The 15,182-nt window shown below is 39.5% G+C and overlaps 1 protein-coding gene across 7 annotated transcripts in view; it reads right to left on the reverse strand.

Moving 5' to 3' along the window:
• Positions 1-15,182, reverse strand: part of Nexmif (neurite extension and migration factor) — a 205,677-nt gene that overhangs the window by 41,712 nt on the left and 148,783 nt on the right. For 5 of the 7 annotated variants that reach the window (XM_045140115.1, XM_045140117.1, XM_045140118.1 and 2 more), the window contains exon 3: positions 9,140-9,202. The exons of the other annotated variants lie outside the window; for them this stretch is intronic. The gene's annotated coding sequence lies outside the window, so the exon portion shown is untranslated. The remainder of the gene's footprint in view (positions 1-9,139; positions 9,203-15,182) is intronic. 7 annotated transcript variants of the gene reach the window in all.

A 15,182-nucleotide genomic window follows, 5' to 3' on the forward strand; every position in this document is an offset into this window, starting at 1 on the left:
AAAAACTGAAACTAAGTACCTACATTTTTCCAGACAGTAGGTATGAAGGACTGAATATAAGTGTTCAGTCCTGTCATCTCAGGGTGGTAACTATAGCTGTAGACACTAAAATATTCGTGATCCTCAAATAGTTGTCACTAAGAAGCTGTGGAAATTCAATGGAGTGACCAAGGTAGGGTCAACAGTTTATATCCGCTAACTTATTGTAGAGAATAGTGTGGTATCTTAGAGCCAATGATTTGCAAACACCTAACTATATTATTATTTTTATACCAAATATACTATTACTTAGGTGACCATAAAAGAGATAAGGACAAGAGGGTAAGTTGTACATAGACTTGAGCTCCCAAGCATATCTAAAAATATGAGCATGCTATCATTGCTCAGTGTACTGCAGATAAATGAGAATGTCCATGTTTCTGCTATACATGCACAGGCTCCATAGACAGCATATGCAGATGAATGCCAATAAATAGCTCTTGCTGTGAATGTCTCATATATAGTATTTTTAATTGTTTCCTGAGGTCTCCAAGTGAAGCTAAACTATATTGAAGTTCCATGGTAGAAATGTAGTTTTTGACCAGGTAAAAATATAGTCAAAGCATTCCAAGGAGTGGCCTACTTTATTTCTAGAGTATGACTACAATGAGTAAGTTTGTTTTTAAGGTTAAAAATATAGTAATTCACCAGACAAGTTACATACTGGATTTGCTAGCTGCAGATCATTCCTCCAACATAACCTCAACCCAACTGCAGGCAGTTAAGTAAGTTGAAACCCATTGCTATTTAAGCAGCTGCTGATGCATGGGCCACTACTTAAACAGCAAGCTGGAGAAATGTCTGCTGCCTTTAGATGAATTCGAGATTAAGTTTCAATGCTAAGCTGACCAGTGTTGTCATGATGTCTAATGATAAAGGTATTATCTTTACCAAATATCTACTGTTTGCTAGAAACTTTGTATGTATTTACATTTAACCCTTAAAAACAAAAATCCTCTGCAGTACATAGGAATTAGCACTACTGTTTTACAAATAGGAAACAAGTTTTTCAGATAGTTTATGTAGCCTTTAAAAGTCACACAGCCTTACCAGTGTTTTAGTCCAGTATGTTCAGGTCTTTTATATATATAAACAAGGGAAGCAATACATATTGCTGTATGGCAAATTTCCTCTGCATTGAAAAGTATAAACTATTGCCAAATTTATCAAAAGCAGCTGGGTTAACACACAAGAGAAGGCATGGGGAGAGTCATGATAGCCCCACCTGAGAGTCAGGTGCCCCCTGTGCCAGCTGTATACAATAAAGTACAAAATTTTGTGACCTCAGAGGGTCGACTATATAGAAAGTAAAAGATCTGGGAACAATGGGCTCCATTGAGGTGGTGTCTCTGGAGTGTCCATGCTCTGTAAATAAGTCCTTACCCCAAGGGAAAAGCATATGCAGTGACAATCCTAGTATAGTGAGCCCCACTCAAGTGCTGCTTTGGGGTCTCATACTCTAAGTAAGCCCTCAACCCCAAGTTGAGGGAGGAGCATCCATGAGGGTAATGCCAGTATAGTGAGCCCCACTGAAGTGCTGCTCTGTGTTCTCATACTACTGTACAGGGGACCAGGAGCTTCTAGAAGTGGCCATAAGGAAGCCATCACTCAGGGTGAAATGAGACTTCTCCATGATGCAGCTGCTCTGGGGTCCAGGTGCTCTTGTAAGCTCTAATCCTGAGGCTGAGGGTGGAGCATCCAAGGAGTAATTCAGACATAGGAATCTCTATCAAAGAGGTTGCTTCGTCTGAATCTGAAAGGAAGCCAGTTACCAGATGCTTAGCCTGTATAGTACATGAACTACTGGAGGAAAATGGCCAACAATGTCGTGAGCAAGCAGGGGACACTACTATATGAAAATAGCAAACATAACAAGAGGTACACACCTGCACAATAGTGGCACACAGTCTAAGTGGGTAAAAATGGCTCTGATTGGTTATGAGATCTGCTCAGTGGAAAGGAACTCATAACTGGAAGTAGAAACCAAGTCTGAACCCTATGGAAACCAAGATAATGGACGCCAATGAAAAGCTCACACTAGCTTTTGTCTGAAAATGAGGCTACACTCATCAAAATCTCTCTAAATTAACAATGCTTATCCCCTTTCACCTATCCTAATCTCACTCTCCATTAGAGATTCTCTTTTTGTTTTTCAGAAAACATTGAGAACTGAGGACAACCATAATCTACCATCAACACAAGAATAGATAGCAGACTCTGTGACAGGAGATGAACCACTCTTCACACAGCAGCCAGGGCTCAGGTGAAACCACAGAGGAAAGAGCAAAATGAGCAAGTGTGCAGCTTCTATAGTGAGTCTGATAACCTCGGCTAGGGTGATGCAGACAGACACTGCACCAAAGCAGGAATCCTTAAGCTGCTGAGAACTCAACACTAAAGTCAACTTAAAGTAGAGTCACCAAGGCTCAGGGAAGTTTGTGGAAAAGGGGGAAGAAAGAACATAAGAGCCCCAGAGTGGAAAGAAATAGCCAGAGACATAGCCCTCCCCACAATGACAGACTGCTGCTCTTACAACTCAAAACTTACAACTCCATGGTGAATACCTACCAGCAATCCCACTAAGGAGTGCCCTCAGTGGAGTGGGGGCAGGAAGGAGGAAAATGATGGTACCAACATATGATGTGTCCATACAAAAAGATTCTGCTTAAGAAAAAAAGTGGCTGCTTTTGGGGCCCCACATTCCTCTAATAACCCTTCTTTATTCTCTGTAAATGACCCCCCCCCATGAACTCATTGGTTCATCAAACTGGTATTGGTATTTTGGTCTGCCATTTGGGGTGAAGGCATGTGTTCATGCCTCTCTAGGGGAAAAGTTTCCCACCACACATATGCATGTGTATGTGTCTGAGTGTGTCAAAGCAAACCATGCTTTCCTAAGCAACAAAATGCAAAATGCAGCGAGGTGTGGTGGAACATACCTTTAATCTCAGCACTCGGGAGGCAGAGGTAGGAGGATCGCTGTGAATTTGAGGCCACCCTGAGATTACATAGTGAATTCCAGGTCTGGGCTAGAGTGAAACCCTACCTTGGAATAAAAAAAAATAAGCAAAATGCTTCTTAAATATATTTTTCTTGCTTTCCATTTATTTTCCTCCTTTGTTTATTGTTATTTTGTGGTGGTGCTTTCTTCAGTTTGTCTTTTATACTTCCTTAATTTCTTTACAGATGGCAATGGCCTTCATTTTAACCTAGTCACACACTAACATAAATGCCAAATCCATCAGCTCTGAGAAAGTCTTGAGAGGAAAGATTCTTGCACATCTTTGTTCCTGGAAACAGGTCATGTACAAAAGCCATTCAGTGATTTGACTCTTGGAACTTACTGAATTTTAAGCCTATATACAAGTCAGTTAATGGTAAATTTGTTTCCAACAGCGACATTTTTTATAAAATCACCTATGATGGCAGCTTGATAAGGTATAATCAGACTTTCTGATCACCAATGTTCTTATTTGTTCTTTGATCATATCTTGCTTTCAATGACTACCGCCACATCCTACAATGAAAGCTAACAAATGGATTTTGGTAGTAAATGCTTACTCATTTACTTTGCATGTTGCTTAACATAATATTTTAACTCTTTAAGCCCCTGATTTAACTCATAATGGAGGCTAGAGAGATTGCTCAGTGGCTAAAGGTATTTGCTTGAAAAGTCTGAAGGCCTGGGTTTGATTCCTCAGTACTCACATAAAGCCAGATGCACAAAGTAGCACGTGTGTCTGGAGTTCATTTGCGGTGGCAGGGGGCCCTGGTGCACTCATTTTCATTTTGTCTCTTTACTAGCGAATAAATAAATAAAATTACATAAAAATATATTTAAAAACTTATAATTGGTTAGCATTGCCCAACATATCAAATCCATTCTCCTCTGCTATGATTTCAAGGACTTATATAGTTTGTTCTCACCATATCTCAATAGCATTATGCACATTATGCACAGCATGTGACATGTTTCTTTCATCTGAAAAACAACTCTTGTCCTTCCTGTCCCCAAACAGGCAAAATTTCCTTTATGTTTTTTTCTCTTGGCCTCTCCAAATATATTCTGGCTCACATTGTTTTTTTTTTTTTTTTTGGATGCCTTCTGTTCCACAACATTAAATACACGATGCTATATTACTTTAGATTTTTCATTTCTTCAGCAAAAATGCTGGCTGAGGAAGTGGGAGCTATTTTCTGGAGTGGTCTAGCCACTGGTAGGATCCAAGTGCTCTGGTAAATAATCCCTCAGTCGTGCTCATATTGGTAACCCTAATGAAACCCCATGGGTTACACCCACACACATGGAAAAAAGACATAAGGGCTGGAGAGATGGCTTACTGGTTAAGACATTTGCCAGCAAAGTGAAAGGGCCCAACGAAATCCAGATGCATAAGGTGGCACATGGGCCTGGAGTTCCTTTGCAGTGGCTGGAGGCCCTAAGCACCCATTCTGTATCTGCCTCTTTCTCCTTCTCTCTCTCAAATAAATAAATAAAAATTAATTAAAAACTTAAAACAAAGGCATCAAAGTAGAAGGACTAGTTGGAAAAAGAAGGGGTTCCATGGAAGGAGTATGAGGAGGGGGAGTTCAGAAAATGTAATGGGGGATTATGATCACAATATATAAATTCGTAAAAACTGTCAATAAAATAAGTTTTAAACTTGCTTTTCCCCACGTTTTGTGGATCCACCCAGAATATAAATTGCTGGAAAGCAGGCTTGTAAGATTTTACATCTACTACCATATCATGCTCGTAAACACAGTGCAGGATAGACAACAAGAAATCATTAAATTCTTGCTACTTAATCCCTCCAAAGATATTTCTACATATGGAGGAATATGGAATACAGAGTTATATATTTTATGTGTAGATTCAGTTTTCATCAACGTTTCTTACAGTTTCCTAATTGCCTTTAACATATTTCCTCCATTAAAGCCAGTCTATTTTAATTACTCTTGGGCATTCTTTTGGGAATTTTACCAAGATACAAAAGGAAAATGAAATCTAACTATATTTAAGTGATGTAATTGCTATTGGCCTTTGTGTCAAACATAGAAAAGATTGGATTTTTTAACCTAATGTTAACTTTAATCAAGGTGTCCAAGATAACTGAACCTAAGCAAACTTGAGTCTATAAATAGGCCTGGAAAATATACCACATGACCTAGTGAGAAGTCTGGTTCATTGATGTGATAAAATTTTATGCCTTTTAACATTTCTAGACTAGTATTACATATTTCACAGTACTTTATGTTATAAACACCTCACATCTGTTATTTGATATGTGCAACAAAGATGTGAAGCAGGAATTATCTTTCTCTCATGAAAGGTGAAACAAACTTAAGAGTCAGAAGAATTAGGAAACATACCAAAGCCTTAATGCTAGGAAGTATAGAAACTAAACCTGTTCCCAGGGTATAGAGAAGTTGGGCAGAGATATTTATTTGAGAGAGCCAGAGACAGAGAGAAAGGAAGGGGGGAGAGAAAGAGAGGGGGGGGAATGGGTGTGCTAGGGCCTTCAGCCACAGCAAAAGAACTCCAGAAATGTGTGCCACCTTGTGCATCTGACTTACATGGGTCCTGGGGAATCAAACCTGGGTCCTTTGGCTTTGCAGGCAAACACCTTAACCACTAAGCAATCTCTCCAGCCCTACCTACAGGATTTTAAGTCCCACCACAGGGATACTTATAGATCCATGCTCATTGCTGCATCATTCATAATAGTTAAGCAATGGAATGATACATTTTAGTATGCGGTTCAGAATAATGAAATCATGACATTTATAGGAAAATTAATAGAACTGGAAACCATTTTGTTAAGTAAAATAATCCAGACTCCAAAAGACAAATATTACATATGTGGAGTCTAGATTTAAATGTTTCTGTGGCTGTGTATGTGTACATGTGTGTGTGTATCTAGACCATGAATGTAGAAAGGGGACCACAAGACAGAAGTTATTAAGTGAGGGTTGAGGGGAAAGAGAGGGTAACAGAATATATAAGACAGAGGATCAATAAGACATAGACAGGGAAGCAAGAAGTACCAGTACTAAGAAAGGGGGACAAATAGGAACAATGTATGTATTAAAATGTCACAATGAAACTCATTATGCTGTGTGCTAACTTAAAAATATTTTGAAGTATATGCTAGATATTGTTAGATGATAAAAATGACAACTCTTACCCTAAAAGTACACAAATCTGTGAGAAATATAAGTAAAGACAGACCAACTATCATTTAAAAGAAAATAGTCCAAAACAAAGTCTTCAGATCTAAACTTTTATTATTGTATACTGTCTCTCATACCTCTGTTGTAAAAAACCTAGATCTTACTTTATTACTTGATCTTTCAGAGGCAGGTTTTTGGAACAGTCATAAAGTAGACTTTAGTTAGATTACACTGTTTTTCAGAGAAAGAATAAGAGGGTATGGAACTTATATTGAGAAAACTTAATCCAGTTAGCACCGTAAACAGATGAGATTATGCATTTTTGTATTTCTTGTCCTTTGACAAATGTGAGGTTGGTATCAAACAACGAACTATAAGAAGTATGTCTGAGGGCTAGAGAGAGGGCTTGGTGGTTAAGGTGCTTGCCTGAGAAACCCAAGGACTCATGTTTAACTCTTCAGGTCCTACGCAAGCCCGACGCACAAAGTGACATAAGCATATAAGGTTGCACATGCACACAAGGTGGCACACATGTCTGGAGTTCGTTTGCAGTGGCTGGAGGCCCTGGCATGCCAATTTTCACTCTCTCTTGCTCTTGATCTCACTCTCATACAAAAAAGAAGTATATCTGAGAGAAGGATTCAGAGTAAGATGGAGGGAGGGAGAGATGAAGACTAAAAAGGAGAGATAGCAAGGAGCAGCCTTGGGTTTTGGGTTTATAAAATTTATAGTAATAATTATCCTTATCAGTATGTAGTATGGCTCAGTTAATGGAAGCCAGTAGTTTTTCCATACTTGCTACTCTTAAAAATGAGGAAGAATAAAAAAAAATTTTTGAGGTAGGGTATCACTGTACCCCAGGCTGACGTGAACTCTGTAGTCCCAGGCTGGCCTCAAACTCACAGTAATCTTCCTATCTCTGCCTCCTGAGTGCTGGTACTAAAGGTGTGTGCCACCATGCCTGGCCTGACTAAAAATTTACTAAGTCCTTGCGAGACACAGACATGTCAAGGTTTGGGCAGCATACAAGAAGCTAAGAGTACTGAGCCAAATGTTACCTGAATGACAGCATTCTCAGGATAAATTTAGATTAGAAAAGATGAGGGGAGGGTAGTTTAGGATTCATGCTTTTTTGGAGGGGGACTTGAGGCAAAGTCTCACTCTAGCCCAGACTGACCTGGAATTCACTCTATAGTACCAGGCTTGTCTCAAACTCACAGCAATCTTCCTATCTCTGCCTCCTGAGTGCTGGGATTAAAGGTATGAGCCATCATATTCAGCCCATGCTTTTTTTTTAAAGAAAACTACTCTGATTTGGAGAGTCGGAGAGAGGCCATGGGATTAGGCAGCTTCTCCAGGCTACAGGGAATCCTGATTATCATGGTAAAGAGTTTTAAAATTTTCAAACTTGCAAGAGGGACACATTTGAGCTCAGGTTCAGAAATTGGCAAGTTAGAATTCTTTAAAGTGGTGATATTGCTTTGTAATCCATACTAGTCTTAGACTTACAGTTCTGCCTCAGCCTCCTGAGTACTGAAAGTACATAAATTATATATATATATATATATATATAGACATACATCATTATATGTATATGATGTGTGTGTACATATGTGACTGCAGGTGTATGCAAGCCAAAGTGTACATGTGGAAGGCCTAGGATAACTTTGGGTGTCAGTCATTGCCTTCTGCCTTGCTTGAGACATGGTTTCTGGTAGTTCACTGCTATATATTCCAGCCTAATTGGTCCACAAGCTTTCAGAGATTCTCTTATCTCTGCATTTCATCTCACTGTAGAAGCTCCGGGATTACAGACATGTGCTATTGTATCTGACTTTATGTGAATCTGATGATATGCACTCAGGCCTCACACTTGTGCAGCAAAGTGATTTATTCAGTCACACATTTCCCCAGCCCAAATTGGAATTTCTTCTTTAGGCTCAAGAACTTTCATGAGAAAGAGAGAAGACAAGAGAAACAAAGAGAAGAGGAGAGGAGAGGAGGGGATAGGAGAAGAGGAAATGCCAGAGTGAGGGAAAGAAAGAGGTACAGATGGAGATGGGGAGAGGGAAAGATATAGAGTGAATGCCTGCCAGGCAGAGAACCAGAGAGCCAAAGAAATAGAGAGGGAGAAAGGCAGGGAGAGGAATAAAGGAAAACAGTAAAGGAGAAGGAGGGAGAGAAACAGCAAGGGAAAGAAAGACACACACACACACACAGAGAGAGAGAGAGAGAGAGAGAGAGAGAGAGAGAGAGAGAGAGAGAGAGAGAGAGAGAAGGAGGGAGAGGATGGGAAGGAAGGAGGGAAGGAAAGAGTATTAGAATATTTTTAGTAAGGGATACTTTGTAGCCAGAGTTGATTGAGCCAGACGGCAGGAAAGTCAGGGGTGTAAATTCTGACCACCACATTCAGCCTCCAAAAGAGTTGCTAGACTGAAAGCCTAGTCTTGTCTATAGCCTATTCCTCCTTATAATCTTCTGCATAGTTCCTTATTTCCTAGTACAGCACATCCCAAAATTTATGTGTGGTCTTTAAGATCTGCTCAAAAAATTTCTAATATCCTGGTTATTAGGCTCAACATCAGTATTCCACACAACATGCTTTTGCTCCTACCTTCCTTATGTGCTTTCACTGCTCTTTCTGTCTGGATCATCCTCAAAGCACATTTTTTGGGGGTTTTGGTTCTAAAACAGGGTCACATATAGTCCAGGCCTCCCTCCAACCCACCATGTAGCAGAGGACAACCTCAGTCAGACTTTTGACCCTCCTCCCTCCACCTCCTCAGTGCTGGAATTGCAAGTATATGCCTAGTTAATGTCATGGTTGGGATGAAATCCAGGACTTTGTGCATACTAAACAAACACTCTACCACCTACCTACCTTCCTAGCTCCCCTATACATTTTATCTAGTAGACTTATACAAACCTGTCAAGGTCCACCTCTTCTTTAAAGCATTTCTTGCCTAGTAGTATTTAGCTGATCTTCTTCCTAAGAAGAAAGAGTAAGTATGATCTGGTCAGCATAAGGAAGACAGTGTGGTAAAGAATTTAAATAGTAATTCAAGATTAGGAGAAAATCTGAATTCAAATTCCAAATCTGTGAGTAATTAAATGATTGACAAGGTTGTCTAAGCTTTGAGCAGTTATTTGTTTTCTGCTCTCTTTTATTTCCATTATTCATTATTTGTCTGCTATATGCCAGTTGTTAGTGATGAATTATGTATATAAATAATTAAAAAATGGGAAAAGTGTCAAAACACCAAGAGAGAATCACAAACAGTCCCTCAAGAGGTCAGAGGAAGTTAAAATTAATGTTTCTGTATAAAAGTGTTTAAGCTTGGCTTTTGGAACATGGACAAAAACAATGCAAGGATCCAATACAGAAAAATAAAAAAGTGGTTCAAATGTAAGTGTGTGTGTGCGTGCGTGCGAGCGAGCGAGAGAGAGAGGTGCTGGAATGCTGGGTGTCCTGCTCCATCATTCTTCACTACCCCTCTTATTATTTTTTTTATTTTTTGGTTTTTTGAGGTAGGGTCTCACTCTGGTCCAGGCTGACCTGGAATTAACTCTGTAGTCTCAGGGTGGCCTTGAACTCATGGCAATCCTCCTACCTCTGCCTCCCGAGTGCTGGGATTAAAGGCGTGCGCCACCACGCCCGGCTACCCCTCTTATTATTTAATAATCTACCCCGGAGTCTTACCAATCCCCGAGGATGCTCTGATGATTCTCAGATTTATGCTCCTTTATGGGACTGGGGTTACAAGTTTGCTGTGAGTAACCATGCCCAGCTGCTTATGTGGGTCCTGGTAATAGAACTTGAGTGGTTTCTCAGGCCTCCTAAGGCCCTCATGCTTGCAGAGGAAGTGCTTTTAACTCTGAGCCATCTTTCCAGCCCCAAGGATTAGCATTTTTTTAAATATTTTTATTAACATTTTCCATGATTACAAAATATATCCCATGGTAATTCCCTTCCTCCCCACCCCCACACTTTCCCATTTGAAATTCCATTCTCCATCATATTACCTCCCCATTACAATCATTGTAATTACATATATACAATATCAACCTATTAAGTATCCTCCTCCCTTCCTTTCTCTTCCCGTTATGTCTTCTTTTCAACTTACTGGCCTCTGCTACTAAGTCTTTTCATTCTCACACAGAAGCCCAATCATCTGTAGCTAGGATCCACATATGAGGGAGAACATGTGGCGCATGGCTTTCTGGGCCTGGGTTACCTCACTTAGTATAAAGGATTAGCATTTTTTAAAATTATGAGTGAGAGTGAGAGAGAAGAAGAGAGAGAATTGGCACACCATGGCTTCTAGCCACTACAATCAAACTCCAGACGTGTGTGCAATGTTGTGCACATGCACGACCTTATGCTCATGCATTACCTTGTGTGTCTGGCTTATATAGGATCTGGGGAGCTGAACCTGGGCCCTTAGCTTTCACAGGCAAATGACTTAACTGCTAGGCTATTTCTCTAGCCCCAAGTGTTAGTATTAGTATTTTAACTGGCATAAAAGGTAAAAGAAGCTGTCCTAAGGAAAAATAGAGTGAGGCAAGGAATGACTCAATCCTTTAATTCTCTAGGTACAACCTGCCAAATATTTATACATAGCAAAATAAATTATGAACTCTCTCGATGTCAGGTCCTCAACTTAATTATGTTCTTTTCTGCCAGGACACTAAAGACACTATACTATGTTGTATATGAAAAATTTCCATAGCCACCTAGAGCAGGGTGCTCAGAAAGATTCCCAGGTAGGGCATGGTCAGATATTACAGAAGGTCTTAGAGAAGAATCACTGACATGACCCAAAATGAAAGTAAAATATACCATCAAAATGAGCCAATTTTAGCTTATATGCAGAGTAAATGCATATGAGGTCCCTTCCACTCTTGGGGTAGGGGCTATAGCATCTACACAGGCATAAAGCAGGGGAGGAGCCTGACAGCTACTAAGACACTAACACCCACATCTTCAACAAAGTTCTATCAGGACTTTTGGTTAGTGGTTGTGGTGGTTTGATTAAGGTGTCCCCTATAAACTTAGGTGGTCTGAATGCTGGAAATTAAGGCCTCATGGAGGCAGTGTATTGTTGGGGGCAGGCTTATGGGTGTTATAGCCAGCTTCCCCTTGCCAGTGTTTGGCACACTCTCCTGTTGCTATAGTCCACCTTATGTTGGCCAGGGGGTGATATCCACCCTCTGCTCATGCCATCATTTCCCCCTGTCATCGTGGAGCTTCCCCTCAAGCCTGTAAGCCAAAATAAACCTCTTCCCCCCCCCCCCAGAAGCTGCTCTTAGTTGGGTGATTTCTACCAGCAATGAGAACCCCCTGACTGCAACAGTGTACCATATGTAAGATACATCTTCCTAAGCTGTTTAGCAATCTGTTATCTACCATTACTACCTAGGTTCAGATAGAACAAACTATCCTTTGATAAATGCTTCTAGGTGTTTTAGGTATGAGTATATTCACTATCTTCTTCCTCTCCACAAAAAGAAATTATCCCTGTGTACAATGCTTGAATTTTCTCTTTTTATGATCTTTTTCTTTACCCTTAGAGTATAATAATTTTGGAGGAAAGATCAGAACTGGGCTGGAAACACTTGTTTAGATCAAAAGTGGTATTTCAGCAGTATTCACGTTCATATGACTTCAATTCAGATTCAGATTTACTCTTTGTATTTGGTATTAGTCACCATTGTTATAATAGTATTAACCATAGTATGTCACTGAGACTTTGGGGTTTACTAGGAAGCACCCATTTCTGCCTTTCTCCAGTGGCTCAGTTTTATGTTTTTTTTCTTTTGGAGGTGGTTACAACCTTGCCAAAGCCCCATGGTGGAGGAACAATGTGGCCTGTGCAAGAAAAAAACCAACCCCCAAGGGACTTGTAGTTATTGATAAGAGACTATAATATGAAACTGGCAAGGAGCAGAATTGTTCTAGTGACAAAATTATTTCTAATTGCACAGAAAAATAAAATTCTCAGTAGAATTACTTTTTACTGCTTCACAATTTTCAAGGCAACTCCCCTTGCAATTTCTATTCTTACTGTACTCAATTACACCCTAGACCAATTCCAGCTCTTATTATACATTTGTGATAACAATAGTTCCTCACATTTAATGTATTATTTTATTACACATGCACACGCGTGCATACACACACACACACACACGATAACATACTTATCTGTAAAAGGAAGAGTTGCTCCAGAAGAGCTCTGATTTGCTCAAATATTGTATATTTTTAGATGCATCAGTCTTTGTGATGGTTCTTTAAGCTGGCTCTTGGGAAATTAGGTTTTAGGATGTTCCCTATGCTACTAAGTGAAAAAGGCATTTTGAATGCTTCAAGTCTTTATGCAATAAAACTTGTCTAGACAGTTTATACCAAAATGTGATTTACTGTGCATTCTTTTCTGTGGGATCTGGAGTTTAGGTGATTCTAGTCTATCACTCAAGTTTGAACTTTCCTTTCAGAAAGCGTTCCTAAAGGAAATACTCTGCATGTTTCTGTAGTCCACTACTTAGGTATGACGTCTATGCTGTATTACTCAACTGGGAGAAGACTTTGGAAGTATGAATCTGCTATATTTAAAGCTTTACTTGATAAACATTTTCCATAGATCTTAGTTTCTCTCTTTTTTGCTATAACAAATAGTGGTCTCGTTAAAATAACTTCTGAGTACTTCTAGCAATTCAAAAAACCCGTTGGTTGTATTGGGTTCTCTTTCATATTTTCATTATTAAAGTATCATCTCAACTTTATAGATAAGGAAACTCAGTTTCAGAAAAGTTAAATAACTTGAGGTGGTGCTAGAACCCAATTCTTTTTTCTAAATCTCATGTTCTTTCTTTGCATTAAAATTATTCCTTGTAGGGATGGAGAGATTGTTCAGTGGTTTAGGTAAAATTCTAACACCCTGGGTTCAATTCCCCAGTACCCATGTAAAGCCAGACGCATAAAATGGCATATACAACTAGGGTTAATTTACAGTGGCTGAAGGCCCTGGCACACCCATTCTCTCTGTCTCTCTTTTCTCTATCTCTTCTTGTAAATATATGAATAAATAATATTTACTAAAAAGTACTCCCTATAGACTGTTGCAGAAGAGGGAGCATGAAGATTGTAAGAGGTACAGCTTGGGTAAAATTATCCCTAGGCACAGCTTCCCCCAGAGACTGACAGAGGCCCCAATTATCCCACAGTGAACACCAACGACCCTACTGAGGAGGACCTTCAGAGAAATGGAGACCAGGGATGAAGAGATACAAGACTTTAACCTATGTAAATTGTGTGTGTGTGCATCTTCTATATTATGTTGGGATTGTGGAAGAGATAACACAGTATAAGAGGTCCTGAACCTTCAGCTCTGATAGAATTCCAGGGTTGGAGGAGCTGCTTAGCGATTATGGTGTTTACCTGCAAAGCCAAAGGACCCAGGTTCGACTCCCCAGGACCCACATAAGTGAGATGCACAAGGTGGTGCATGCATCTGGAGTTCATTTGCTGTGGCTAAAGACTCGATGCACCCATTCTCTATATGCCTCTCTCTCTCTCTCTCAAATAAAATAAATAAAAAATTAGAAATTAAAGCTGGGCGTGGTGGCACACATGTTTAATCCCAGCACTTGGGAGGCAGAGGTAGGAAGATTGCTAAATTTGAGACCAGCCTGAGATTACATAGTAAATTCTGGGTCAGACTAGGCTAGAGGGAGATCCTACTTCAAAAAGTCAAAAAATAAAATTAAAAAATTAAAATAAAAAAACTAGAAAAGGCGAAGCACAACTAAACATGAAAAGTTTTCTCAAATAAACTTTTCTGTTTATCTTTTATAAACTTCATTTCTGTTTTATGGTGTCCAGGTTTGTACTTATTTTCTACAAGAATTCATGAGTAAGGGAAGAAATCACATTTAAAAATAATTAGTTTTACTACGCTTGCTTTCCTCAGACATTTTGCCTTTTTCTCTTTTTTATTTTTATTTTTCATTTTTATTTATTTATTTGAGAGTGACAGAGAGAGAAAGAGGCAGAGAGAGAGAGAGAGAGAGAGAGAGAGAGAGAGAGAGAGAGAGAGAGACAGAGAGAGAGAGAATGGGCATGCCAGGGCATCCAGCTACTGCAAACGAACTCCAGATGCATGTGCCCCCTTGTGCATCTGGCTAACGTGGGTCCTGGGGAATCAAGCCTTGAACCAGGGTCCTTAGGCTTCACAGGCAAGCGTTTAACCGCTAAGCCATCTCTCCAGCCCAAAGAGGTAGTAGTGTATTGGCCGGGAAACAAACCCGGGCCTCCTGTGTGGAAGGTGAGAATTCTACCACTGAACCACCAATGCTCACTGCCTTTTTCTTAAAAAAATAAAAATTGAACACATAGATTTAAGAAAGATCCTCCTTAGGTTTGTTCAGTGTCATTATTAGGGTGAGAATGGAAGGGAAAGTTTATACCTTTCTCTGGTAAGCACAACCTTGACTTACTCTAAATTTCCAATGGTTTAATTTTGTCACTTAATATTGTGTTGTTTCTTTCCCTAACTAAGATATATGTTCTGAGACTGTCTGAGAAAGATTGAACCTAGGCAGCAATAATAGACAAGGCATGTTAAATAAATTCCCTTTTGTGAAGTTTGGTATTTATAAAATATATGTTTTGCATTTTATAGATAGGATTAATAAATGAATTCATCTGAAATCTTGCTTTTATCCTCAACATTAAAATTCTGTTGTGTGAATTTTAAAGCTCTGGGCTAATCTTTTTCTTTTTTGTCATGGGCAAAATTTTATACTGGGAAGGGGAGTTGAGCAGACAAAGGCCTATGTAGCAATAAATCTTGTCTTTGGCAATGGCTTTCTAGAGGGTCTTTCTGCTGAAAGTTTGGCATTAGCAAGTCCAGTTCTATTATAATGTGTGCAAGGGTTTTACAGATTCATATCATTTAAAAAAGAAACTT

Source organism: Jaculus jaculus, chromosome X (genome assembly GCF_020740685.1).
Source record: "Jaculus jaculus isolate mJacJac1 chromosome X, mJacJac1.mat.Y.cur, whole genome shotgun sequence".
In the NCBI taxonomy this organism is placed as follows: Eukaryota; Metazoa; Chordata; class Mammalia; order Rodentia; family Dipodidae; genus Jaculus; species Jaculus jaculus.